This window comes from Delphinapterus leucas, chromosome 17, assembly GCF_059928025.1.
Source record: "Delphinapterus leucas isolate spDelLeu-1000000601 "Yukka" chromosome 17, BTC_Dleu_Yukka2, whole genome shotgun sequence".
NCBI lineage: Eukaryota > Metazoa > Chordata > Mammalia > Artiodactyla > Monodontidae > Delphinapterus > Delphinapterus leucas.
In genome coordinates this window covers 29,881,115-29,908,513 of record NC_143145.1, presented here as the reverse complement: position 1 = coordinate 29,908,513, position 27,399 = coordinate 29,881,115, and the positions used below count along the sequence as shown (strand labels likewise).

At 37.6% G+C, this 27,399-nt stretch overlaps 1 protein-coding gene across 2 annotated transcripts in view; it reads left to right on the top strand.

Moving 5' to 3' along the window:
• The window catches only part of EMC2 (ER membrane protein complex subunit 2), a 209,468-nt gene that overhangs the window by 156,883 nt on the left and 25,186 nt on the right, over positions 1 to 27,399 (top strand). The window contains exons 2-3 of one of the 2 annotated variants that reach the window (XM_089898816.1): positions 23,698 to 23,780; positions 24,064 to 24,139. The gene's annotated coding sequence lies outside the window, so the exon portion shown is untranslated. Of the gene's footprint in view, positions 1 to 279; positions 23,781 to 24,063; positions 24,140 to 27,399 lie in introns of those variants that run through there. The other variant, XM_089898815.1, reaches the window with a different exon arrangement.

Here is a 27,399-nt window from a genome sequence, read left to right as displayed (position 1 = left end):
CAGGCCACACATACTGTATTTAAGACTTAAATGCTGAACCTTTATGGTACATATAGCTGTTTTGGAAGTTGCCAAACAAGTCACACAGCCTACGTGCAACAGACTGGGTGTGGTATAAAATGGCCTGAGCTTTCCAAATTTCCTGGCTTTTTTTCCTCTTTTTGGATTACACTAAAACAATTTCCTTCAGGATTGAAGCATCTGGCTAGCTCTTATAGTTTCTTTTTTTCTTATGATTAAGGGAGAAAAATTGATTCAGGGGAAAAAAAGTTACAAAGTCTGTGCTAAGGATAGACCTCATTGGCACATTTTTGTGACATAAAATTTTACGTTAGGCATGCAAATTATTGATTTGATTTTGATTTTCTCAATTTGCCAATGATTCTATCTCAATTTGGGGCCTTTACTTAGTGACGTTTAAAGTAATTCTTTACTGTAATACCCTATAGCTGGGAAAATCATCCAACTTTACTCTGCACAAAAAATAAAGCTTCTCCATACCCATGATGCTAAATCTATTATCACACTCATGATGAATTACTGTTGCTTTTGGTAGCACAAAAAAGCACAATCTGTTTTTCCTCTCAAGTGGCAGGTCTCTCCTCACTTTTCCTTTTTCTGATTTTAATTCTCTCCCAGCTGCTTATCTCTTCTAATTGTTAACCTTTCCTTAATTATAGGAATCAGCAATGTGCTTTTTGTCAGAACTTTGTTCCTTTAGTGAAATAACAGTCATCAGAAACAGTCACCTTTGGACATTCACATGTGTGTTTACTTATAAAATCAGTTATTATTAAATCAATACATTTGATTTCAAATAGATGAGACTTGTTACGATAACTAAGCAGAACCCTAGTTATTGAAATTGCTTCTTATGTACAATACAGCTTTACCTCTCAAAAAATCAGCCTTCTAACAACATCTAAAAAAACACTGACAGAGGAGATAAATAAAAGCATTGTATACTTCAGTGATTCCCTGACAGTCCTTTTGCTCTACACTAGATACAGCAGCCCTTGGTTTATTAGAGGCCATTTACTGGTTTTGTTTGTTCGTTTGTTGGTTTTCAGAAGCTTGAGACAATGTACCTGTACCAATGCCAGATAAGCAGTGTAGGCCTGGTTTAGCTACATGTACTGACTAAATCAGTTTAGCCTTTCACTGTAGCAAAAGAGCATAGTCATACACAGTAGAGAACGCAGACTCAACATCACAGATCTATAAGCAGTGGAACAGGGTTAAAACAGAATGTATTCTACAACGTGGAAAGCAAGAAAGTTGAGTTTACCATTAAAGGAAGATGGAGACCTGGATGTATATTTCTGGAGATTAGTTACTCTAAACCACCCTTTGAACAGATTTTTAAAAATTGGATAAAATAAAATCTTATGTATATTTTTTATATATATTACATGTATTATGTATATACATTTTTTTTGCATTGATGACCTGGCAAAGCAGCCAAATCCAAAAACAGAGTAAACCAGGAACCATAAAAGATAAGTGCCAAGCCTAGTTTTGTTCTGAGGATTTCTGCTGAATCCTGAAATACTGGGTTTCCATTTGACAGCTTCTTGGGCCATGGGGGATACTAGTTAAAACTGAAGATCCACCTATGGAAGGAAACCTACCTAATAGGATACCCCTACACAAAGCTGAGATGTGTAGGAGTGAAATAAAGATGGAAACACCAAGGAAATTCTCCAGTAATGCTAGGTAAGTGAAGAATAAGTAAACATTTCCTTGAGAATATATAAGTACAAACTGGCCCCTCAATGGGTCTGAAAAGCCTCAAGGAGTTTAGTGGAGAGCTTAGCTTAGAATGTTTCCAGCTGGTAATGCCCCCAGATGACTGGCAGAAACAAATGAAAATTATTTGGAGGAATTCCAACTTCAGTTTAGGCCTCAACCACCAAGGAAAATGAACTTTCATGGTAAAAAAATCATAAAGCACCCAAGGAGACAAGACATCATAAATGAGAATCTACCAAAACAATCAAAACAATAGACCTCCCAAAACTATAAACACTGGAATTATGAGACAATGTACAATCATGGTTAATATGATTAAAGAGATAGAAGCTTGAAAACATAAATAGGTAACAAGTAGATTTGAAAAATAACTAAATAGAAATTCTAGAAATTATTAACATAATAATTAAAAACAGTGAAAAGATTAATCATCAGATTAGACGCAGCAGAAAAGAGAATTGGTGAAGTAATTTCTGAAGAACTTATCTAAAATACAGTCCAGAGAGAAGTGAAAAACATGATAGAGAAGTTAATAGCTGTGGAGAATTAAGGAAGAATATACTTTTTATCAGAGTTCTAGAAGGAGATTATAGAGTCAATGGGAAAGAGTATTCAAAAAGAATTCTTCAGAATTATTGAAAGACAATAATCCTCACTCAAATCAAGAAAACCAAATAAATACCAAGATTAAATTAAGAATTTCTCTTCATCAAAAATCACCATAAAGAAATCGAAAGATAAGTTACTGGGAGCCAATACTTGCAATCCATATAACCAACAAGGGATTAGTATCTCTCCAGAATACATATATAACATATATTGTATATACTAGTATGTATAATAAAAATAAAAATTATAATATGTTTATATATATAGTAGAGAATAAAACATGTTATTGTGAATTAATCAGAAAACTACACAGAGAGCAGCTCCATCTAGTAATTCAGGTTATAAACTTCCAAATTATCTTAAACATGCCTCTGAATTATCCTAAACATCCCCCCTGTGTATCTATATCCAATATCTCCCAAGTCCTTGTGATTCTGTCTGAACTGTCTTCTAAATAGTCCCCTTTCCTTCTGGCTTCACTGACAATAACTTGGTTCAAGTCTTTATTACATTCCCTTTAACCTAGGGGAATAGATTTCCAACTGATTTCCCTCTCTCCCTTTAATCATTTCTTTTGCAATGCCAACAAAAAGTTTGCTTAATACATTTAGAGCAAGTTTCGTTATTCTTCCACTCAGAAATTCACCATGCTCTATAAATCATGGATTTTCATTTTTATCAAATTATACATACACATAGCTTAAGGAGTCAAGTAGTTCTATAAGGTCACTTCTTCATCCTTTTAACTTACGTCCATTTAACTTTTGTCAGTATATTGATGTCTTTACTTAACAGGTTTGTGTTGTTTCTTCTTGATTTTTCAATTTTAATGATTGATTTTCCTTTATGGAAGATGAGGATTTAGCTCTCTTTCTCCATCCCTACCACATATGAACACCCTTCCCACATCCCTCTCTTCCTACTATAGTTAACATTGTAATTTTGATCATATTAACATTTAGTATTTTACATAATTTTGACTATGAAAATACTGTTACAGCTGGTCCAAATATTAAATTGACTTTACTTTCCTGGAAAAATTTTGTGTTCTCTATCTTGCTCTTTTATTTTCTTGCCATTATTATTAATTCAAATCCAAACTCTTCCCAGTTGCCCAGTTCTTATCTCAAGACATTTCGATACATCATGCATTCGATCAGTTCCATCATCCTGAAGAAGTCTTTCATAGAATGTAAATTCCTAGCATTGTACTTTCATATGTTAGGTTATCAATAAACATTTATTGGTGAATTAACTGAAGTGCTACAAACTGAGCAACATAAATATATTTCTAGTTTATTTCTTCTGAGAAGAACTAAAATGTAGGTCATTTCAGATTTTGCATGATTTGGAGAAGCTTCAATTTCCTGATCTACAAAGTGGGAATAAGAATTTCTACTTCTAAGGTTGTTGTCAGGATTAATCATATAATAATTATAAACAGTAATTGGCACTTATGAAGCACTGAATGGGTGGCAGGTACTGAGTTAAAATAATGGTTTTATACTACTACTACTGTTCTACTACTAATGATGAAACATGGGTCCTTATTATAAATTTCCTTAGGGATTTCCAGTGATTTCTCATCAAAAGAAAGAGTTGGAGAAAAGTTTTCACTGTTTCAAAATATTTCATGAGAATTCCTTTGACTGTTTTTCTTGGCCTACTATTTGAGGGGTTTGGGATGCCTTTCCTATTCTCTAAATACTTTGCCTCAGGGACAACTTAAGTCCTGTCTCAGTTTTGGTAATACTCTGTATCAAAGCATATAACTACCAGACTTAATAATTTATTACATACTTAGCTTTATTTAACTATTTCATATTTATTATCCTCATCTCTTTATTTCATAGGCTTTTAAAATGCCATGTGAAATAACTGCTTTCTATATTTTGTACTTTTTCTCTGCATTTTTATATTTGGCATCATGAATTATAGATGCTTAAATGATATTATATTAATTGGTCTAAGTTTCAGGCAAGTAAGAAAGAGAAGGAAGAAAGTCTCCCAGTGGTGTGCAAAATTTCTGGGAGCATATAGACTTGATTCTTAAATGCTCCATAGCTGATTGTACTATTTTTCAATTATTCCTTCATTCCTCCTCAAGATTTTTCTCCAAGAAGACTTTTTAGAAATTCTGCTTTATGTTGGCTTTTGAAATAATGTATTAAAGCAGGTTGACTCAGGGCTGCCACAAAAGAGCCCTTCAGTCAGCAAAGAAAAATCTTCAATAGTAGAGGGGTCCCCAGTCAACAATTCCTAACAAGGCTGTTCTTATTCCTAATAAGACTATTCTTATTCCTAATTGTGCCTGACATATAGGGATTTCTGATGGATCATTTGGCATTTTCATTTCCTTGACATACACAGAAGGCATTTGAAGTTGTCCAATTAAAGATGTCTCTATTACATTAGACTTTTTGGAAATCTCAAGTAAAAAAATAACCATCATTGCACAAAGAGCTAAACTAAATCTCTCCCTTTGCTAGTTGAGCTATTTTGTTTGTTTGTTTAAACTTCAGGTATAGCTGGGAAAATATGAGATTATTTTTAAGTTATCAAACATTGGGTGTATTTTAAAATTTGAAATAATTGCTTTAAACGTGGAAATTTTTTTAGTTTTGCTTATTAAGAAAATAACATTGGGCTTCCCTGGCGGCGCAGTGGTTGAGGGTCCGCCTCCCGATGCAGGAGACACGGGTTCGTGCCCCGGTCCGGGAAGATCCCACATGCCGCGGAGCGGCTGGGCCCGTGAGCCATGGCCGCTGAGCCTGCGCGTCCGGAGCCTGTGCTCCGCAACGGGAGAGGCCACAACAGTGAGAGGCCCGCGTACCGCAAAAAAAAAAAGAGAAAAGAAAATAACGTTAACAGTGAATTTTCATTATTTCAAAATGATTTATTTTTTAATTAATTAATTTTTTTGCGGTTCAAGGGCCTCTCACTGTTGTGGCCTCTCCCGTTGCGGAGCACAGGCTCCGGACGCGCAGGCTCAGCGGCCATGGCTCACGGGCCCAGCCGCTCCGCGGCATGTGGGATCTTCCCGGACCGGGGCACGAACCCGTGTCTCCTGCATCGGGAGGCGGACCCTCAACCACTGCGCCGCCAGGGAAGCCCAACTTCCTTCTTATATATATAATATAATATATTTTCAAGTGAGCTAAATCCGTTATCCCTAAGAGGCTATTCTGTACTATACCAGGGGAAAGGACAGCTAAGATGAGTGATTTTTTTGGCCTGGCCTAATCATGTTCAGTTGGCGATGTTTACACTCACCCCTCCTTTGAGTGGTGTATCAAAAGCTTGGGGTATCTAAACCCTTGCCTATAACAGATTCTCTCAACATGCTTTTCTTGCCTCTTATGGAGTTTCAGCAGACATATCCAGTGAATAAGCGGAGGATCTTTATTTTGAATAGAAACATTCACCAAAACTCAGATTTCTCTTTGGCCCACTATTTTTATTTTTTGATAGAGGAAGAGACAAAGAAAGTATAACTATTAAGAGGGATGTTTTTTCAAACATCAACATCTAAAGCAATGTCAGTACTGGGTCACCTGACCATCCTATCATGAGGTCTAAAATGCTGTCCAATGGAAACTGATTTTTATAATGATGATCCTGAAATACATTAAAAAAACATTTTCCAAATCATTAAGGAAACATTGATTTCCTTAATGATCAAGTATTTATTGATTATTAGCAAGTATTTATTTATTACTATGTCTCAACAACCAAGTATGCTTAGTATGGCTAGCTCTGTCTTAGAGATGAGGAAACTCAGGCACAGTTTCAAGATCCTGCTCGAGGTTTTGCTTAGAAAGTGTTGAAAGAAGAAGTAGTACCAAAGCTCACAGTAGTTTAACTTTCCTCAAGGAGTTGGCAATCTGGATGGGCAGATAAGAAAAAATAGAAATATTTTTAAAAATAGAGAATAATTAAACCCAGAACCATATGGTCAAGACTGTGGGTATAATATTCAGAGGATAGAGTTTAACGATTTTAGCAATTAGGCTTCAAGCAGAATGTTAGACTTGAACTAGGTCTTGAGGATGAAATGGAACTTGCATAGGCAGAGTGGAGGGAAAATGCAATTCAGTCATGGAGGAAAAGTCAGAGCAAAGTAATGCAGGGGGAAAAGCAGAGTGTAAGTTCAGAATATTTTCAGTGTTGCACACATTTAACTTTATATTTCTTCTTCAAGTTTAGTACCCCATCAGCATACCCCATTCCTAACTAAATAGACTTTTACTAGGAAAATTGGTTTTAGACTTTTAGAGCTGAAAGAAATTTTAAAAACTTGTTCTGAGAATTTGGGCACAGTGAAGATTTGTAATTCATAGAAAGTTATTGAATCACTTTATTGCTTATCTGGGATTCAGTTTGCTATCTGCACCACCACACTGCTCTGGGCAGATAGGGTATGGGTAATGGGGGTGGGAAGAGAGAAAGCCTCTAGTACTGGGTATTCTCAAACTGTCTCCTTTCCAAGTACTAAGCAGACCCAATTCTGCTTAGCTTCCCAGATTGCAGGGCTGTCAGATGGAAAGGAAAAACAAAGTACATGAAGTTTCTTTTAAGGTGCACATGTGGACTGGTGTTTCCTTTCTTGGCTGTTAGAAGGCATCTTTATCACGGTACAAAGGAATTTTCTTGATATTGTGGGGATTTATTGTCACAAGTTATAATGTGCCACAGAGGCACTTTTTCTCTCTGTAGAGTTATGTCTGATGGGTGACAAAGCAAATACACAGTAGGCTTCAGAGGTATGATGTGCAGAACCTGAAAAGAAAGGAGTTTCGAGATTGGAAAGGAAGGAGAAAAAAAGGAACAGGAAGATAAATTTGCTCTTTTACCTCAACCTTGCTCTTATTATGGAAATCATACTGTTAAAAAAACAGAACAGTCCATAGTTCATAGACATTAGCTTTTGGCAAGGAGATGAGAGCTATTCTTTTAGCACACAGGTAAGCCAGAAGGTGTCGAAGGAAAGTGAAGTTTAAAGAACTGCCTGATTCTAGGAGGATTCTTGGAAGGTCATTCAATGGATGTTAAAATCTACTTGGAAGGTCTCTAAAAACAGGAGCGGCACATTCATATCTTCTTTGATACTTTTTCATATGATTCTGCCTACAAATGGATGTGCACAGCTGGACTAGATGACCTCTACTCCTGCCTTGCAAATCTTTGATTACATTCAAGTCATTTAACCATTGGCCATTAGATACTTATAAGTATTTAACTGGGACATATTAGAAGGTCTATCTTATCAAAATGAAATGACACAATTATTAATACAGTTTAAAAATTGGGCAGAAGTTTCAGAAGGAATTCCTAAAGCCTTTGTTAACTGAGAAAGTCATGTCTAAATAAATCTTGTTTCCTTGCAGTAGAGGGAGTGCCTTGAGATATTCTGTATTTATAACAACCATATAAAGAAAAAAGTCTGTCAAGGAGGGCTATGTCCCTTCCTGTGTCTCTGCCTTGCTTTTGTATTTTTGGGCATGAATTCCTAAATAAATGAGCAATGAGCCTTTAGGAAATCGGGGTCTCCTGCCAATATAGATGTTATACCTGAAAGGGGCATTGCATGCTATTGCATTGTTTATGGAGACGTTACATTCTGATTATATTTTGCAAAAGCTCCTCATTAAAGTGTAGAAATTTGAAGCGAATAGGAAGTTGTTATTCGAAGACTTGTTCCCTCCCATATTGGTCTCTTGGGCTCCATTCATTAAGTAGACTCCTTTGTGCCAGGTGTAATTCAAAACATTGGGAATACAATGGGAGTAGCTTGATGTAGTCCTTGTCATTAAATATTCATTGTCTGGACACTCAAACTCTTCAGAGAATATCATACCCAGTAATAACTTTATGTAATTAGAAGAAAGTTTCCTTTTTATAAAGCCAGATTGTTGCCAGAATTATTGCAATATTTACAACAGAGAATTTTAAAATTGGAAAGGACTTGTAAAATGTTTCCTTTTGAGTCAACAATCCATTTTAGAAATCACTGGTAGTTCTATATAAATCAGATTTTCCAATTTATTCATAAAGTGGTAGAATCAAGTATATTTTCATAGATCTGCAACAGCAGGATTGGTAAGGGAGGCATGCAATAAGAAACCAATTTCAAATTTTGTTTCCTATTTCTGAAATTGTTTTCTGTCATAACTCTGGAAAACCAACACCATGAATTTTTCAAATTATCATTAGGCAGCTCTGGCATAATTTATGTTAAGAGGTTTTGGCCTGTTTATGTACCCTGGAATTTGCCAAAATTAGTAATGTGATATTCCATATTTAGCAAACCTATAGAGCAATAAATAAGGACATATGACTGTTGGGGAGTGCTGTTTGTTTAAATTCTTTTTTTGTGGCATTCATGAAATACAAGGGACTTCCAGCTCAAATTCTGCAATATTAGGCAGCAAGTTGTACTCTGAACCAAACCAGATGGTGATCAGCTCTATTCCTATTATCAATTCAATGCAGCGATGGTTACCAGACCTTACTTGCAACTTTAACATTTGGAACAGATTAACAGCAGTTAGGCTGAAATGAGAAACCTCCATTTTACTAAAAGGTTCAGAACATATCATGCTGTAAAATCAGAAAGACTAGTAAGAAAAATTATGAGGGAAAGAGTTCACTGTCTACCTTGGTTTCTTCTTGCAGGACGTGCTATTTCCCTTTCATGAATGCCTTTTTCAAAGGAATTTTAATGTGGAGTACTGTGACGATTAGGGTCTATAAGCCTATCAGCCTCCTGAGGTGCCCCACTACACAACCTGTTGTTGAATTTATCTCAGTGTAGCCATGAACAATCTAGACCTCAGGCACACAAGGAGGATTGTTTGCAGTTTTGGGGGGTTTCCTTTGCAAGAAAGTCTCTCTCTCTCTCTCTCTCTCTCTCTCTCTCTCACTCTCTCACTCTCACACACACACACACACACACACACACACACACACAGTACAAGTTCAGAGGTTCATCCAGCTGCTGAAATTCATGAAGCATTTGGGCTGCCCAGGTTTGATCTGTGGATTTGAATGTATGTGGCTAAAAGCTTTGACTTGTCTTCCAATGCCACGTGCTATCTCCAGCAATCTTTTCTTTGTGGCATCTATTGGCCAAATCGATTCCCAGGGCTTTATAGGGCCAGGAAAAGCTATATATGTTCTTCATGTCTAATTTTGCATATAAGGTGAACACCAAGGCCAGCAAATCTTACAGTTACAGCTATCAGGACAAAATTGTAGCAATAGACTTATGACTGAGTTCAGCTCCCATTTTGTGGTGTAGGAAACTGAGGTGCTGAGAAGTTAAAGGATTTTCCTAAAGACACACAGTTGGTGTGAGAGGTAGATGTGATGAGGAAGGATGTGTGTGTTGCTAATGTATCAATATTCTTCTATGACCATGATTCAGAGACAAAGACAAAAAGGTAGATCCTCCACTTTCTATACACAAGTGATGGCAGCCCTGCTCTTGTTCTGGTAAACTGAATGGCTTGCCAGAGAAACCCTTCAGAGAGAGGCCAACAGCCTTTGTGCATTTTTGTTTATTCTCTAGCCAAGACCTTGCTTCAGGGCTGATTGAAAACCCTTCTGCCTATTTTTCGGTATGATAGGAAATATGAATTCCTCTTTAGGAATGGGTATTTGAAGTTTCTTGTACTGTACAAATTAGGGAGGATGAAAACAATGCTTAGTTCCAGGAGGATAAGAATACCTCACATGTGTCTGCTTGAACTGAATTTTGGGGTACAGTTGTCCATGTAGACAGTGTAGTTAAGAGGGACCTGGAGGAGAGTGGCAAGAGGTGAAAGAGAGAGACAGAGACAGAGAACCAGGCAGGGAACAATCATTGCAAATTGCAAGAAGGAGATTGTTCTTTATCCTAAAAATAGAAGGAACACTTTTAAGTATTTCTAACTGGGAATGATATGATAGTATTTGCATTTTGAAACAATATGGCTGCAGTCTAGAAGAAGAAGTAGGATTATTAGAAGACAGGAGTAGATGAAAACCAGTTAGGTTATTGTAGTAGACCAGGTGAATGATAACTGACTAGCATGGTTCTTCAGGTCTTTGTTCTATTTATATCTGTATCTACCTATAACTATAGCTGTATCTAAATATGTATATTTATAAAATTGATTATACCATATATACCGTTTAAACTCTGATTTTTTAACTTCACAATCTATTGTGAATTACCATTCATTTAAATTTCAAAGGCCACATAATATTCCTTCATGGGGGAATAGTATAGTAGTTTACTGAATCATCCCCTATTGATGGATATTTGAGTTTTCAGTTTTTCAATAGCCATGACTGTTATGACTATCTTTGTAAATACATCTTTGCTCACATCCATGACTATTTCATTTGGATAACTTCCTAGAAACTCTTTGGTACATAGAGTATTCAAAAGCCTTAAATTTTGTAGGGGTGTTGGATGTAAATTGTACATGGCCACAATTCAAGTTCCTTTGCAATACGGGTGATACTCAGGAAGCTGCATGTGAGTTGTATGCAAGATCTCCACACTGGGTGTGCTCCTCTTCCCAAGTTTGTTAGTTGTGATTCTTCCTTATGGTGTAAAAGTACCTTGTAAATAATCAATGTACCAGTTACCTCTCTTATTCTAGACACTAGAGTTAAAATTTGGAATTGGAAAGGTCTTGTGAAATTTGTATTAAGAATCCATTTTTAAAATCACTGGTAGATCCAAATTTATCGATTTTTCAATTCATAAAGTGAAAGAACAGACAAAATTTTATCCATATTAGACGTGAAAAACATAATACCTGGCCCTCAAGCATTTAAAAAAATTTTAATAGACTTCATTTTTTTGGGTAGTTTTAGGTTTACAGAAAACTTTAAGCATTTTATAATTACAACAAAAAGGAAACAAGAAAAGAAAAAGGAAAATCGGGACATAAATAGATGTATATTTTTGAAGTGAAAGAGAATTATTATTTTTTTCCTTTTAATCTATTAGAAGGTAATATTATAATTGGTTAATATTTGGGACTGCTTACATCAAGGATCTATCATTTCATAGTAGCCTAAAACATAAGTATATTCTCATTAGCTTTTGAAACTTAAATCATGGTGAAGCTAAATGAAACTAGGCGACAAAGTAGAAAAGGTGATGTATTTATTCTATTATTTCGTGCTTTCCTCCCCTTCCCTCCCCTCTCCTCTATTCTCTTCTCCCCGTCTCTTCTTTCATGAGAATTAAATGTTCATGAGAATTTGCTTAGTGGAAGAGATCTTGAACATACTGGCTACCAGAGAGTTCTTATTCCCACAGTGGCATTTACATTTCTAATGAGATGAGCATTATGGCCAACTTGGAACTCTCATTTTTGTTTAATACAATTCATTGTTACAGGTTTACATGCCACAAACTTACCTTTCAATTAAAATAATTCCCAACTCCACTTCTTTTTTTACTTACTTCAAACACTATCTTGATAAATGCTAGGTACATAGTAGATGCTTAGTAAATGCTTGGTTAATTCATTAATCTGGAAAGTAGCTGTTAATAAGTTGAAGATTCTTATTATGGGATCTTCCTTGCTGTGAAGATTAGTAGCAAAATACTCTTTGTTGGTACCAGAAAAGCATATTTAATGTAATCAAAGGGAGTGCAATAGCTTAAAATCTTAACTGATATTCTGGGTCCCAACAGCAACTATTAACACCTCAGTAACTTTTCACCAGTTGACTATGTGCTTTCAGAAATCTACTTGTACTTACATTTTCTCAACTGCTCTGTGTTCTCAAATAGTTTTAAAAAAAAGAAAAAAAAAATGTTTGGCAGAGCATGCCAGCAAAAAGAATAGCCTAGCCAGATTCTAACCAAATCATCAAATAGAAGCTGTGTTTGTTTAGGACCTCAAAGGTCCCCCCCGCCCTTTATTTTTTAAATTTTAAAATTTAATTTAATTTTTTTATGCAGCAGGTTCTTATTAGTCATCCACTTTATACACATCAGTGTATACATGTCAATCCCAATCACCCAATTCATCACACCCCCACCCCCACTCCCTGCCACTTTCCCCCCTTGGTGTCCATACATTTGTTCTCTACATCTGTGTCTCAACTTCTGCCCTGGAAACCAGTCATCTGTACCATTTTTCTGGGTTCCACATATATTCATTAATATACGATATTTGTTTTTCACTTTCTGACTAACTTCACTCTGTATGACAGTCTCTGGATTCATCCAGGTCTCTACAAATGTCCAAATTTCGTTCCTTTTTATGGCTGAGTAATATTCCATTGTATATATATACCACATCTTCTCTATCCATTCGACTGTCGATGGGCATTTAGGTTGCTTCCATGACCTGGCTGTTGTAAATAGTGCTGCAATGAACATTGGGGTGTATGTGTCTTTTTGGATTAGGGTTTTCTCTGAGTATATGCGCATCCAGTAGTGGGGTTGCTCGGTCATATGGTAGTTCTATTTTTAGTTTTTTAAGGAACCTCCATACTGTTCTCCATAGTGGCTGTATCAATTTACATTCCCACCAACAGTGCAAGAGGGTTCCCTTTTCTCCACACCCTCTCCAACATTTGTTGTTTGCAGATTTTCTGATGATGCCCATTCTAACTGGTGTGAGGTGATACCTCATTGTAGTTTTGATTTGCATTTCTCTAATAATCAGTGATGTTGAGCAGCTTTTCATGAGCTTCTTGGCCATCTGTATGTCTTCTTTGGAGAAATGTCTATTTAGGTCTTCTGCCCATTTTTGGATTGGGTTGTTTGTTTCTTTAATATTGAGCTGCATGAGCTGTTTATATATTTTGGAGAGTAATCCTTTGTCCGTTTATTCATTGGCAAATATTTTGTCCCGTTCTGAGGGTTGTCTTTTCGTGTTGTTTATGGTTTCCTTTGCTGTGCAAAAGCTTTGAAGTTTCATTAGTTCCCACTTGTTTACTTTTGTTTTTATTTCCATTACTCTAGGAGGTGGATTAAAAAAGATCTTGGGCTTCCCTGGTGGCGCAGTGGTTGAGAGTCCGCCTGCTGATGCAGGGGACCCGGGTTCGTGCCCCGGTCTGGGAAGATCCCACATGCCGCAGAGCGGCTGGGCCCGTGAGCCATGGCCGCTGAGCCTGCGCGTCCGGAGCCTGGGCTCCGCAATGGGAGAGGCCACAAAAAGTGAGAAGCCCGCATACCGCAAAAAAAAAAAAAAAAGATCTTGCTGTGGTTTATGTCAAAGAGTGTTCTTCCTATGTTTTCCTCTAAGAGTTTTATAGTTTCTGGTCTTACATTTAGGTCTCTAATCCATTTTGAGTTTATTTTTGTGTATGGTGTTAGGGAGTGTTCTAATTTCATTCTTTTACATGTAGCTGTCCAGTTTTCCCAACACCACTTATTGAAGAGACTGTCTTTTCTCCATTGTATATCCTTGCCTCCTTTGTCATAGACTGGTTGACCATAGTTGTGTGGATTTATCTCTGGGCTTTTTATCTTCTTCCATTGATCTATATTTTTCGTTTTGTGCCAGTACCATATTGTCTTGTTGATTATAGCTTTGTAGTATAGTCTGAAGTCAGGGAGTCTGATTCCTCCTGTTTCTTTTTTTTTCCCTCAAGACTGCTTTGGCTATTTGGGGTCTTTTGTGTCTCCATACAAATTTTAAGATTTTTTGTTCTAGTTCTGTTAAAAGTGCCTTTCGTAATTTGATAGGGACTGCATTGAGTCTGTAGATTGCTTTGGGTAGGTTAGTCATTTTCACAATATTGATTCTTCCAATCCAAGAACATGGTATATCTCTCCATCTGTTGGTATCATCTTTAATTTCTTTCATCAGTGTCTTTTAATTTAATGCATACCGGTCTTTTGTGTCCCTAGGTAGGTTTATTCCTAGGCATTTTATTCTTTTTCTTGCAGTGGTAAATGGGATTGTTTCCTTAATTTCTCTTTCAGATTTTTCATCATTAGTATGGAGGAATGCAAAGATTTCTGTGCATTAATTTTGTATCCTGCAACTTTACCAAATTCACTGATTAGCTCTAGTAGTTTTCTGGTGGCACCTTTAGGATTTTCTATGTATATTATCATGTCCTCTGAAGAGACTGAAAATTTTACTTCTACTTTTCCAATTTGTATTCCTTTTATTTCTTTTTCTTCTCTGATTGCTGTGGCTAGGACTTCCAAAACTATGTTGAATAGTAGTGGTGAGAGTGGACATCCTTGTCTTGTTCCTGATCTTAGAGGAGATGGTTTCAGTTTTTCACCATTGAGAATGATGTTTGCTGTGGGTTTGTCGTATATGGCCTTTATTATGTTGAGGTAGGTTCCCTCTATGCCCACACTCTGGAAAGTTTTGATCATAAATGGGTGTTGAATTTTGTCAAAAGCTTTTTCTGCATCTACTGAGATGATCATATGGTTTTTCTTCTTCAATTTGTTAATATGGTGTATCACATTGATTGATTTGCGTATATTGAAGAATCCCTGCATCCCTGGGGTAAATCCCACTTGAACATGGTGTATGATCCTTTTAATATGTTGTTGGATTCTGTTTGCTAGTATTTTGTTGAGGAATTTTGCATCTATATTCATCAGTTATATTGGTCTGTAAGTTTCCTTTTTTGTAGTATCTTTGGTTTTGCTATCAGGGTGATAGTGGGCTCATAGAATGAGATTGGGAATGTTTCTTCCTCTGCAATTTTTTGGATGAGTTTTGAGAAGGATGGGTGTTAGCTCTTCTCTAAATGTTTGATAGAATTCAGCTGTGAAGCCATCTGGTCCTAGTCTTTTGTTTGCGGGAAGATTTTTAATCACGGTTTCAATTTCATTACTTGTGATTGGTCTGTTCATATTTTCTATGTCTTCCTGGTTCACTCTTGGAAGGTTATACATTTCTAAGAATTTGTCCATTTCTTCCAGGTTGTCCATTTTATTGGCATAGAGTTGCTTATAGTAGTCTCTTAGGATCCTTTGTATTTCTGCAGTGTCTGTTGTAACTTCTCCTTTTTCATTTCTAATTTTATTGATTTGAGCCCTCTCCCTCTTTTTGTTGATGAGTCTGGCTAATGGTTTATCAATTTTGTTTATCTTCTCAAAGAAACAGCTTTTAGTTTTATTGATCTTTGCTATTATTTTCTCTGTTTCTATTTTATTTATTTCTACTCTGATCTTTATGATTTCTTTCCTTCTGCTAACTTTGGGTTTTGTTTGTTCTTCTTTCTCTAGTTCCTTTGGGTGTAAAATTAGATTGTTTATTTGAGATTTTTCTTGTTTCTTGAGGTAGCCTTGTATAGCTGTAAACTTCCCTCTTAGAACTGCTTTTGCTGCATCCCATAGGTTTTGGATCATCATGTTTGCATTGTCATTTGTCTCTATGTATTTTTTAATTCCCTGTTTGATTTCTTCAGTGATCTCTTGGTTATTTAGTAACGTATTGTTTAGCCTCCATGTGTTTGTGTTTTTTACGTTATTTTCCCTGTAATTCATTTCTAATCTCATAGTGTTCTTGTCAGAAAAGATGCTTGATATGACTTCAGTTTTCTTAAATTTACTGAGGCTTGATTTGTGACCCAAGACGTGATTTATCCTGGAGAACATTCTGTGCGCACTTGAGAAGAAAGTGTAATCTGCTGTTTTAGGATGGAATGTCTTATAAATATCAATTAAATCTATCTGGTCTATTGTGTCATTTAAAACTTGTGTTTCCGTATTAATTTTCTGTTTGGATCATCTGTCAATTGGTGTGCATGAGGTGTTAAAAGTCCCCCACTATTACTGTGTTACTATCGTTTTCCTCTTTTATAGCTGTTAGCAGTTGCCTTATGTATTGAAGTGCTCCTATGTTGGGTGCATATATATTTATAATTGTTGTATCTTCTTCTTGGATTGGTCCCTTGATCATTATGTAGTGTCCTTCCTTGTCTCTTGTTACCTTCTTTATTTTAAAGTCTATTTTATCTGAAATGAGTATTGCTACTCTAGCTTTCTTTCGATTTCCATTTGTATGGAATATCTTTTTCCATTCCTTCACTTTCAGTCTGTATGTGTCCCTAGGTCTGAAGTGGGTCTCTTGTAGACAGCATATATATGGGTCTTGTTTTTGTATCCATTCAGCAAGCCTGTGTCTTTTGGTTGGAGCATTTAACCCATTCAAGTTTAAGGTAATTATTGATATGTATGTTCCTATTACTATTTTCTTAACTGTTTTGGGTTTGTTTTTGTAGGTCCTTTTCTTCTCTTGTGTTTCCCACTTACAGAAGTTCCTTTAGCATTTGTTGTAGAGCTGGTTTGGTGGTGCTGAATTCTCCTAGATTTTGCTTGTCTGTAAAGCTTTTGATTTCTCTATCAAATCTGAATGAAATCCTTGCAGGGTAGAGTAATCTTGGTTGTAGGTTCTTCCCTTTCATCACTTTAAGTATATCATGCCACTCCCTTCTGGCTTGTGGAGTTTCTGCTGAGAAATCAGCTGTTAACCTCATGGGAGTTCCCTTGTATGTTATTTGTCGTTTTTCCCTTGCTGCTTTCAATAATGTTTCTTTGTCTTTAATTTTTGCCAATTTGATTACTATGTGTCTTGGCGTATTTTTCCTTGGGTTTATCCTGTAAGGACTCTCTGTGCTTCCTGGACTTGGGTGCCGATTTCCTTTCCCATGTTAGGGAAGTTTTTGACTACAGTCTCTTCAAATATTTTCTTGGGTCCTTTCTCTCTCTCTTCTCCTTCTGGGAACCCTATAATGCGAATGTTGTTGAATTTAATGTTATCCTAGAGGTCCCTTAGGCTATCTTCATTTCTTTTCTTTCTTTTTTCTTTGTTCTGTTCCACAGCTGTGATTTCCACCATTCTGTCTTCCAGGTCACTTATCTGGTCTTCTGCCTCAGTTATTCTGCTATTGATTCCTTCTAGTGTATTTTTCATTTCAGTTATTGTATTGTTATCTCTTTTTGTTTGTTTTTTAATTCTTCTAGGTCTTTGTTAAACATTTCTTGCATCTTCTCGATCTTTGCCTCCATTCTTTTTCTGAGGTCCTGGATCATCTTCACTATCATTATTCTGAATTCTTTTTCTGGAAGATTGCCTATCTCCACTTCATTTAGTTGTTTTTCTGGGGTTTCATCTTGTTCCTTCATGTGGTACATAGCCCTCTGCCTTTTCACCTTGTCTATCTTTCTGTGAATATGGTTTTTGTTCCACAGGCTGCAGGATTGTAGTTCTTCTTGCTTCTGCTGTCTGCCCTCTTGTAGATGAGGCTATCTATGAGGCTTGTGCAGGTTTCCTGATGGGAGGGACTGGTGGTGGGTAGAGCTGGCTGTTGCTCTGGTGGGCAGAGCTCAGTAAAACTTTAATCCAGTTGACTGGTGATGGTTGGGTCTGGGTCCCCTCCCTGTTGGTTGTTTGGCCTGAGGCGACCCAACACTGGAGCCTACCCAGGCTCTTTGGTGGGGCTAATGGCTGACTCTGGGAGGGCTCACGCCAAGGAGTACTTCCCAGAACTTCTGCTGCCAGTGTCCTTGTCCTCACAGTGAGACAGAGCCACCTCTCACCTCTGCAGGAGATCCTCCAACACTAGCAGGTAGGTCTGATTCAGTCTCCTATGGGGTCGCTGCTCCTTTCTCTGGGTCCCGATGCACACACTACTTTGTGTGTGCCCTCCAAGTGTGGAGATTCTGTTTCCCCTAATCCTGTCGAAGTCCTGCAGTCTAATCCCACTAGCCTTCAAAGTCTTATTCTCTTGGAATTCTTCCTCCTGGTGCCAGCCCCCCAGGTTGGGATGCCTGACATGGGGCTCAGAACCTTCACTCCAGTGGGTGGACTTCTGTGTTATATGTGTTCTCCAGTTTATGAGTCACCCATCCAGCGACTGTGCCCCTCCTACCGTGTAATTGTGCCTTCTCCTTTGTCTTTGGATGTGTGGTATCTTTCTTGGTGAGTTCCAGTGTCTTCCTGTTGATGATTGTTCAGCAGGTAGCTGTGATTCCTGTGTTCTCACATGAGCGAGTGAGAGCATGTCCTTCTTCTCCACCATCTTTAACCAATCTCACAGTTCCCCTTTTAATTGGCCCTTTCCTCTGTCATTCTGCTTCTAGAATACTAAGACCACTCTGATGTGTCATTAGCCAAGAACATTTTCTCTGTTAAAGCCTTGTCAACTAACACTTCAAAGCAAGAGTTTAAGGCATTAATATTTTCAGGAGTAATTGCATTTTATTAGGGGGATGTTTGAAAAGGAATAAATCTTTATAACTCAAAGTAGCAATGTATAATGGAGGGGATTTTAGGTGATGACCTATAAGTGCTATTTGGAAAGTTCTTTTTAAGGTGTATATTTGGAAAAATACTTTCTTTTCACAGCTTATCACAGCAGATAAGTCGATGCCAACTTAATTGAACCAATCTCTCCCTTCTCTGAATTAAGGCTTCTTCATATAATCTGCCTCTGCCTATTATTTTCTTAAAATCTGTGATGATCCAAAAGCTGAATCCAATGGGTACTTGTTAGCACCCATCCAATTTGACACCTCCTTGCTAATCTTTCCCTTATGAAACTGCCTTTCCTTGGTTTCAACGTGTTCTTCTCTTGATTCCCTTTCCCCATCTCCCAATACTTCTTTTTTTCCATTTTCTCGAGCTTTTTCTCTTCTTCTCACACAGTATTGTTGATACTTCTCATATATAAGCAAGCCTCTTTTGTATTAGTTATGGAGTTTCTCCTTTTTATTTCCTCCACTCTTTTGTCTTTAGCTATTATCTCAATGCCTACCACTCCCTCATTATCTCCTACTTGAATCTTCTCTTGCATTTTCTATCTCAGTTAGTGACATCACCATTTATTCAACAACCTTCCACTCCTAAACCTGCCTGATAACTCATTTATCCTTGAACTCTCACTTCCACATCCAGTTGACTGGATGTTGCTGGTTCTCCTAAAATTAATTCAACAACTTCTCTCAATCCTCATTTCTTTCCCCTGCCCCCAAGGGCCACATTTATTTTTTATTGGAGTATAATTGCTTTACAGTGTTGTGTTAATTTCTGCCACACAGCGAAGTGAATGAGCCATATGCATACACACATCCCCTCCCTCTTGGACCTCCCCCCCATTCCACCCAACTAGGCCAACACAGAGCACTGCACTGAGCTCCGTGTGCTATACAGCAGGTTCCCACTAGCTATCTCTTTTACACATGGTAGTGTACTTTTGTCAAACCTAATCTCCCAATTCATCCCACCCTCCCATTTCCCCACTGTTTCCACACGTTATCTTTTAGTTTAAACCTTCACCTCCCCTAATCTATCTTATTGCAAAAACCTACTAAATATAGGCAAAGTGCCTCAGTTGTTCTCTTTCAACAATGATGCTTTTGTCACAGTGCTGCCAGATGTGATCATTTGCTTCTTCATTTAAAGTTATGATGGCTTCCTATGCTTATGAGACAAAGCAGGTTTTTCATTCATTCATTCAATTAATATAGTGAATACCTACCATGAGGCTGACACTGAATAAATATTGGTGAATGAAGTATAATATTCTCTATGTTTTTCCTCTACTTAATAATCTAATTCTAATGTAATTCTATGGATTAACTTTTTTCTTCCCAACACACCCTCCCCCCATGTCTATATCTCCCACTGGTTCATTCTTTAAAAGGTATTCTGTACTCCAGCTATTCAGATATATTATACATCCTGCTAAGATATCATGCTATATTATCCTGGTGACTTCTGCTTGTTGAGGGACAATTCTCCATGGATCACTTACATTTTTGCATTTCTTCTGAGCAGAGGCACTCACTGCCTTTCTTCTGGATTATCTTTTCCAGGATGTTTGTATGGCAAGCAGTCTTGGAAGACTGGATAGTGTCTTCCTCTGGAGCAAAGGGCCGGCATGTTTATTGCCTGTTGTAAAAAAAAGTTGGGCTCCATAAGCTTGGGGTTTCTCCCCTGTAATGCAGCCCACTGTATGTGCAAGTGTTACCTGGCCCTTGTTGGGTCACCCGTGGGAACTGGGACCCAGGCATTGGTATAAGAAAGTGCTAACAGTCTGGCTATGATAGCTGTGAGTAGTAAAGATCTTTCTGTTTGATTAAGGAATTTCACGTTTTTTGCCAGCTTCTATGAAACTGTTGCAAGATAATTTGTTAGTTTGCTAATAGGATAAAATCTCAACACTTCACAGTTCTTGACACTATTCATCTTTCAAGATCCAGCTTAAATATTTCCTCTTTGATGAAAACTGTGCTGATTCTTCCAGGAAAACATTTTTGCAGATCTGTGATTTTCCAGAGCATTGCCCTTTAGAGTAATTGACACACCATGTTGTGACTATGCTTTCCAAGTCTGTCTCCTTGATAGATTAATAGCCCTTTAGAATCAGGTACTAAGTCCCAGTTACCTGCATCTATGGAATGCATATTAATATATTCAGTAAATACTGATGAATCAATGGATATAATTTTCTTTCTTTTCCTGATTTCATCCTAGCCATTCTCATCTTCTTTCTAATATCTGAGGTATTGGGGAACTTATTGAAATTTTCCTTTCAAAGCAACATCCTCCTACTTTCATTATGTAACCACTGGAAAAGATGACTTCTATACCCTCTAGCCCAATAGAAATTTCCCCACTCTAGAAATGTGTGCTTGTTTGAATTGCTTCTCCAGTTGTGATATAAGGCCAATTTCCCAAGAATAGAGAAAATAACTTCTTATTGAACATCCTTGGTTCCAATACTTTATATAAAAGTGGCTTTATCTTATTGTGTATTTCCTTGTACCTAATTGATACTCTTTTGTTAAAATGTTTGCATTTTTCTTTTTAAACCTTAAGATGTTATAAACCACAGCTTGACATTAACTGAATGTCTTCTTGACTCTTATTCGTGATCTGGGGCATCACATTGTCATCAGGCTGTTTAGTTGAAACTGTTAGTAACTATTCTGTGAGTTTTCCCCCATCTAGTCTTCTATTATTCAGGCAACATTTTCTACAGTACCGGTTTTTACCTAATTATCTTTTAGAATTTGCCATAAAAAGAGTCAGAAAACCATATGTAGGAGAATGGTGGACAGGGCAATGGAAAGAAACAAGTTTGAGTATTAGTCATGATAGTACAAGCCTATGCTTCGTAGCACACAAACCACCAAATATCACTGGCTTGACTCAGTGGGTCCAGGTGACTCTCCAGGAAAACTTATCTTCCATACAGTAACTTGACATTTGAACCTACTTAGATCTTGAGGCTCTCTTTTCTCCTCATCTTAGTAGAATGTATCAACAGGGGAAGAGTGAATGGAGAGTTCATAACTTCTTCAAATCCCACTGGCCAGAGGTAATCACAGGGCCCCATCAAACTACAAAGGCAGAGAATACTGGTAATCATTACTAATGAGAACAGAAGTAAATTTATCTAAATTTTGAGAGAAAGGGTTCAATCATGTGAAAGTACATCAAGTTTGAGAGGAAATGAATATTAACTAGGTACCTACTGCAGAAGTCCCCCAATTTTTTTTGATTTATGACATCCTCAGAATTCCTAGACCAAAGTAAATAACTGTACTGTTGATTTGAGTGGTTAGGTCCAAACAACTTAAAATGTATTTATATACTAACAACTTAGTAGTTTTTTGAGAAAAAAATAATACACATAGTTGAAGGAAAAAAATTTTTAGTTTTAACCAAGTCACTTACCAACAACATGTGTGGGCCTCTTGGGCACTGCGTACCTCTCAGACATTGAAATAGATTGGATACCACTACCTTCATTTCCTGTTCTACATTGATTTTCATGCTTATTTGCTTTTTGTCCAGCAACCAACAAAACTCAGCTTCACAAAGATATGATGTCACTGAAAGGAATGTAGTATGATCTAATGTTGAAACTGTGAACTACCTGGAGCTAGTAGTTCACACAGTGGCTGACAGATTTCAAATATTGCTGTAGTTTCCTTGAAAATTTAAAATATCCCATACTGCCTCTATAAATGTGCTGCAGTCCCCAGGGGTGCCTCAGTACACAGTTTGGGAACCATGGGCCTATTGTCCTAGGTACTATATATAGATCACTTACTCCTCACAATAGTTTGGAAGGTAGATGTTATTATTGCCAAGTTAAACGAGAAAACTAAGATCTGAAAAGGGCATGAATTTACCCCAAACCTCCTACTTAGTAATTAGCAGAGCAGAGGCTTGAACCCAACCCTTCTGGCTCCATACCCCATTGCATCATGCCGTGTGTCATGGGATTTGCAGGATTAAGGTTTTCACAGCTTCCTCTCCCCATGACCTTCCCTGAGTTTCAAGCAACATTGAAATGACTATTTTTTAAACATGTGGAAGTGCTTGAAGCTCATGGAAATGATTTTAAGTCATGTCTACATTTTTAGTTTTAAGGCACACCTGCTAGAAAATAAATTCTCTTGAGCAGAGATTAAAGAACTTTAAAATGGTCTTAATATAGCCCAAGGAAGATTGTTTAAGCTTTGAAATCAAGACAGTACATTTCTAGTTAACTTGTAATTATTTACTGCTAATTTTTAATATGACATTCAGTATGGACCACATATCACTTTTTTTCTAGCTGTCAGGACAGTCCCTAAACTAAACCTTCTTCACCAGCTGTTGCCTAATTTAATATGGTCCATTTTGGAATTTTTCCAACTCTGCCTGCACATAATTTCTAAGTCTCAACAGACCTGTGCAAAAATGAACCATAACTATAATCTTTCATGTTACTCATAGTTCTATTTAATTATCTGAAATACTACCTGATAAATAGTGCAATCAGAAGAATTCCAGTTTAACAGTAACTACTTCCACATCACTTTTTTGCTGTCATCTAATTTGAAACAGGTTTTGGATTACTGCCTCTAAGTTATGTAAACTACTAATCAATGATTAATTTAAGAATCTTCAGGCTGCTGCCTTTTTTCTTTTTTTATGTGGTTCCTAAGTGTCAATAAATTCAGGCCTAGTCAAATAAAATTTTTTTCTTCTGTAGACTTTTAGACCTTTATTTTCTACTGAGTTTGTTGAGGAGACAAAAGATAGATGGTTAGAACCAAAAAGAGTAAATCTATACAACAGAAAATTGTTTTCAAAGCAAATGTCTCCTAATATAGAATTAAAAGTACATTTGTATTAAATGCCTCTGACACAGATTATGGTTCAGAGAATTATCTGAAGGTAAGTGGAAAAATTGTTCTTCATTTAAAACAAAATTCGTCAGTGAATGGAAAGAGAGTGACGTTTATCGAGTACTCTGTAAATGCCAAGCATTCTCATTTATTATTTTGTTTGAACCTGAGCACGACAGTGGGAGGTCATTGTTATTACCTTCATTTTGCAGATGAGGAAACTGGAAGCTGAGACTTTGAGGAAATCTCCTAAGTTTACAAATGAATATTACTTAGAGCTCACATTCAAACTCAGGTGGGTCTGACATCAACATTGCAACATGGCTTTTGCCCACAAAGGTGTTCTGCCTCTAGATCAAGATATGTGGGGATGGGCTTGTGTCTTTTATGATTCAGAATATGAAAACATGATATTAATTTTTTAATTTATCAAATATTTATTGAGTGCTGCAATATGACTGGCACTTTTCTAGGAGTTAATTGTGCTAATTGTGAATGTTGACATTTATTAAGTTGTATAACTTATTTGCATCTTCTAAAAGTGATTTATTTTTAACTCTTCTGTTGTTTGACATTAGGAATCTCAAGGGATCCCAGTGAGTTGGTGATTATCTACAGTATTGAAAAAATGTTGGACTTGATCCCAAGAGAACTGTGAGTTCGTGTTTGTTTTTCTACTTGGTACTCTGGTAGTCAAGAGTCAATTTCTATGTCCTGGCTCTGTTTTTTCATTTGCATAATGAGAGGAATGAAATGTCTGATCTCTGAGGTTCTTCTGAGTACTGATATTCTAAGCATCCTCAAGTATTATAGGTCATTCACAATGATGCATGTGATGTCTGAAAGAAATGCCTTTGGATTTGTCTTTGGGAAGTATAAGTGAGGTACAGTGAATGAAACCTTTAAAGCACTATGCCAATTGTATTAGTTTTCTATTGCTGTATAATGAAGTAAAACAGATTTTGTGTCTTAGAATAATACGTATTTGTTATCTCACAGTTTCCATGGGTTAGGAGTTTCAGCATGGTTTAGCTGGGTCTTCTGCTCAGGGTCTCACAAGGCTGCAGTCAAGGCTGATTCATTTCTGGGGCTTGGTCTTTTTCTAAGCTCTGGTTGTTGGCAGAATTCCTTTTCTTATGGTTGTAGAATGGAGGTCCCCATTTTCTTTTTGGCTGTCAGCCAGGGGCAGCTCTCAGCTTCTAGAGGTTGCTGGCAGTTTCTTGCTCTGTGGCTCCCTCATAAGCCCTTTCAAAACCTGGAAGCTTACTTCTTCAAGCCAATGGGAAGGAGTCTGTCCCTCCTGTCTGCTAAGACTAAGTCTTATATAACCATACTAGGTTGAATAGTGTCCCCTCAAATTCATGTCTACCTGAAACCTTACAAAGTGACCATATTTAGAAATGGGTCTTTGCAGATATAATTAGTCAAGTTAACATGAGGTCATACTGGAGTAGAGTAGGTCCTAAGCTAATAACTTGTCCTTGCAAGAAAATAGAGGCATACAGACAAACAGAGGGAAGACAGTCATATGGCAGCAGAGCCAAAGATTGGGGTTTGGCTGCTATAAGCCAAGGAACCCTAAGGATTTCTGGTAACCACTGAAGCTAGAAGAGGCAAGAAAAGAGTCCTCCCCGAGAGCCTTCAGAGAGGTCATGGACCTACAGACACCTTGATTGCAGACTTTTAGCCTCCAAAACTGTGAGAAAATACATTTCTGCTATTTGCTGAGCCACCAAATTTGTGGGACTTTATTATGGCAGCCCTAGAAAACTAATACAATAACATTATATAATCACAAGAATAACAATATCACATTACCATTGCTATATAACATAACCAAATCAAGGAAGTGACTGACATTCTATCATCTTTGCTGTTTCTGTTGGTTGGAAGCAAGTCACAAATTCCTCCTACACTGAAGGGGAAAGAATTATACAAGGTAACTCACTGGGATCACCTTAGGATGTACCTGCCACATCAATGCAAGTTTATCTTATTTTGTGAGAATGGACCCTTCTATTATGTAGGAATTGAATTAAGCAGCCCTATCTAACTTTCTTTACTATTTCTAATTATTTTAAAATTATCTGAAAAGATATTTTAATAAAAAGATTCATTGTGACTAATTTTTTTTAATGATGGCTCTTTAAAGTCTACCACTCAATATTTTCTATGCTCTTAATTGTTTTTTTAAAATGGATTTGTTGATACTTTGGCTACAAATTGTTCTGAAGATGAAAGTTAGTCAATCCTTTGAAAGTATAAAAAAGAGAAACAGAGAAATTTATTAGCTAAACACTGCCCTCTTAAAAACATCATTAATGGAGAGGACCTTCAAGATGGCAGAGGAGTAAGATGTGGAGATCACCCTCCTCCCCCAAAATACCTCAAAAATACATCTACATGTGGAACAACTCCTACAGAACACCTACTGAATGCTGGCAGAAGACCTCACACTTCCCAAAAGACAAGAAACTCCCCATGTACCTGGGTAGGGCAAAAGAAAAAAGAAAAACAGTGGCAAAAGAATAGGGATGGGATCTGCACCTCTGGGAGGGAGCTGTGAAGGAGGAAAAGTTTCCACACACTCAGAAGCCCCTTCACTGGTGGAGACAGGGGGTGCACAGGGGGGAAGCTTCAGAGCCACGGAGGAGAGTGCAGCAGCAGGGGTACAGAGGGCAAAGCGGAGAGATTCCTGCACAGACGATCTGTTCCGACCAGCACTCACCAGCCTGAGAGGCTTGTCTGCTCAACCACTGGGGTGGGGTGGGGCTGGGAGCTGAGGCTCGGGCTTTGGAGTTCAGATCCCAGGGAGAGGACTGGGGTTGGCTGTGTGAACGCAGCCTGAAGTGGGCTAGTGCACCACAGCTAGCCTGGAGGGAGTCCGGGAAAAAGGCTGGACCTGCTTAAGAGGCAAGAGACCATTGTTTCGGGGTGAGTGAGGAGAGGGGATTCAGAGCACCGCCTAAACAAGCTCCAGAGATGGGTCAAGCCGTGGCTATCAGCGCGGACACCAGAGACAGGCATGAAACGCTAAGGCTGCTGCTGCGGCCACCAAGAAACCTGTGTGCAAGCACAGGTCACTATCCACACCTCCCCTCCAGGGAGCCTGTGCAGCCTGCCACTGCCAGGGCCCCATGATCCAAGGACAACATCCCCGGGAGAACACACGGCATGCCTCAGGCTGTTACAATGTCACACCAGCCTCCGCCTGCTGCAGGCTCCTTCCCCACGGCGTGAGTGAGCCAGAGCCCCCTAATCAGCTGCTACTTTAACCCCATCCTGTCTGGGTGGGGAACAGATGTCCTCAGGTGACCTACATGCAGAGGCGGGGCCAAATCCAAAGCTGAACCCCAGGAGCTGTGCGAACAAAGAAGAGAAAGGGAAATCTCTCCCAGCAGCCTCAGGAGCAGCAGATTAAATCTCCACAATCAACTTGATGTACTCTGCATCTCTGGAATACCTGAAGAGAAAACAGATCATCCCAAAATTGAGGCAGTGGACTTTGGGAGAAACTGTAGACTTGGAGTTTGCTTTCTGTATCTAATTTGTTTCTGGTTTTATGTTTATTTTAGTTTAGAATTTAGAGCTTCTTGTCATTGATTTGGTTGCTTTCTTTCTTTTTTTTAAATATGTATATATATTTTTTCCTTTTTCTCTTTTTGTGTGTATGTGTACGCTTCTTTGTGTGATTTTTGTCTGTAGAGCTTTGCTTTAACCATTTATCCTAGGGTTCTGTCTGTCTTTTGTTTGTTTGTTTTTAGTATAGGTTTTAGTGCATGTTATCATTGGTGGATTTGTTTATTGCTTTGGTTTCTCTCTTTCTTTTTTTTAATAATTTTAATATTTATTTTAATAACTTTAATTTAATTTAATTTAATTTTCTTCCTTTCTTTCTTTCTTTTTTCCCCTCC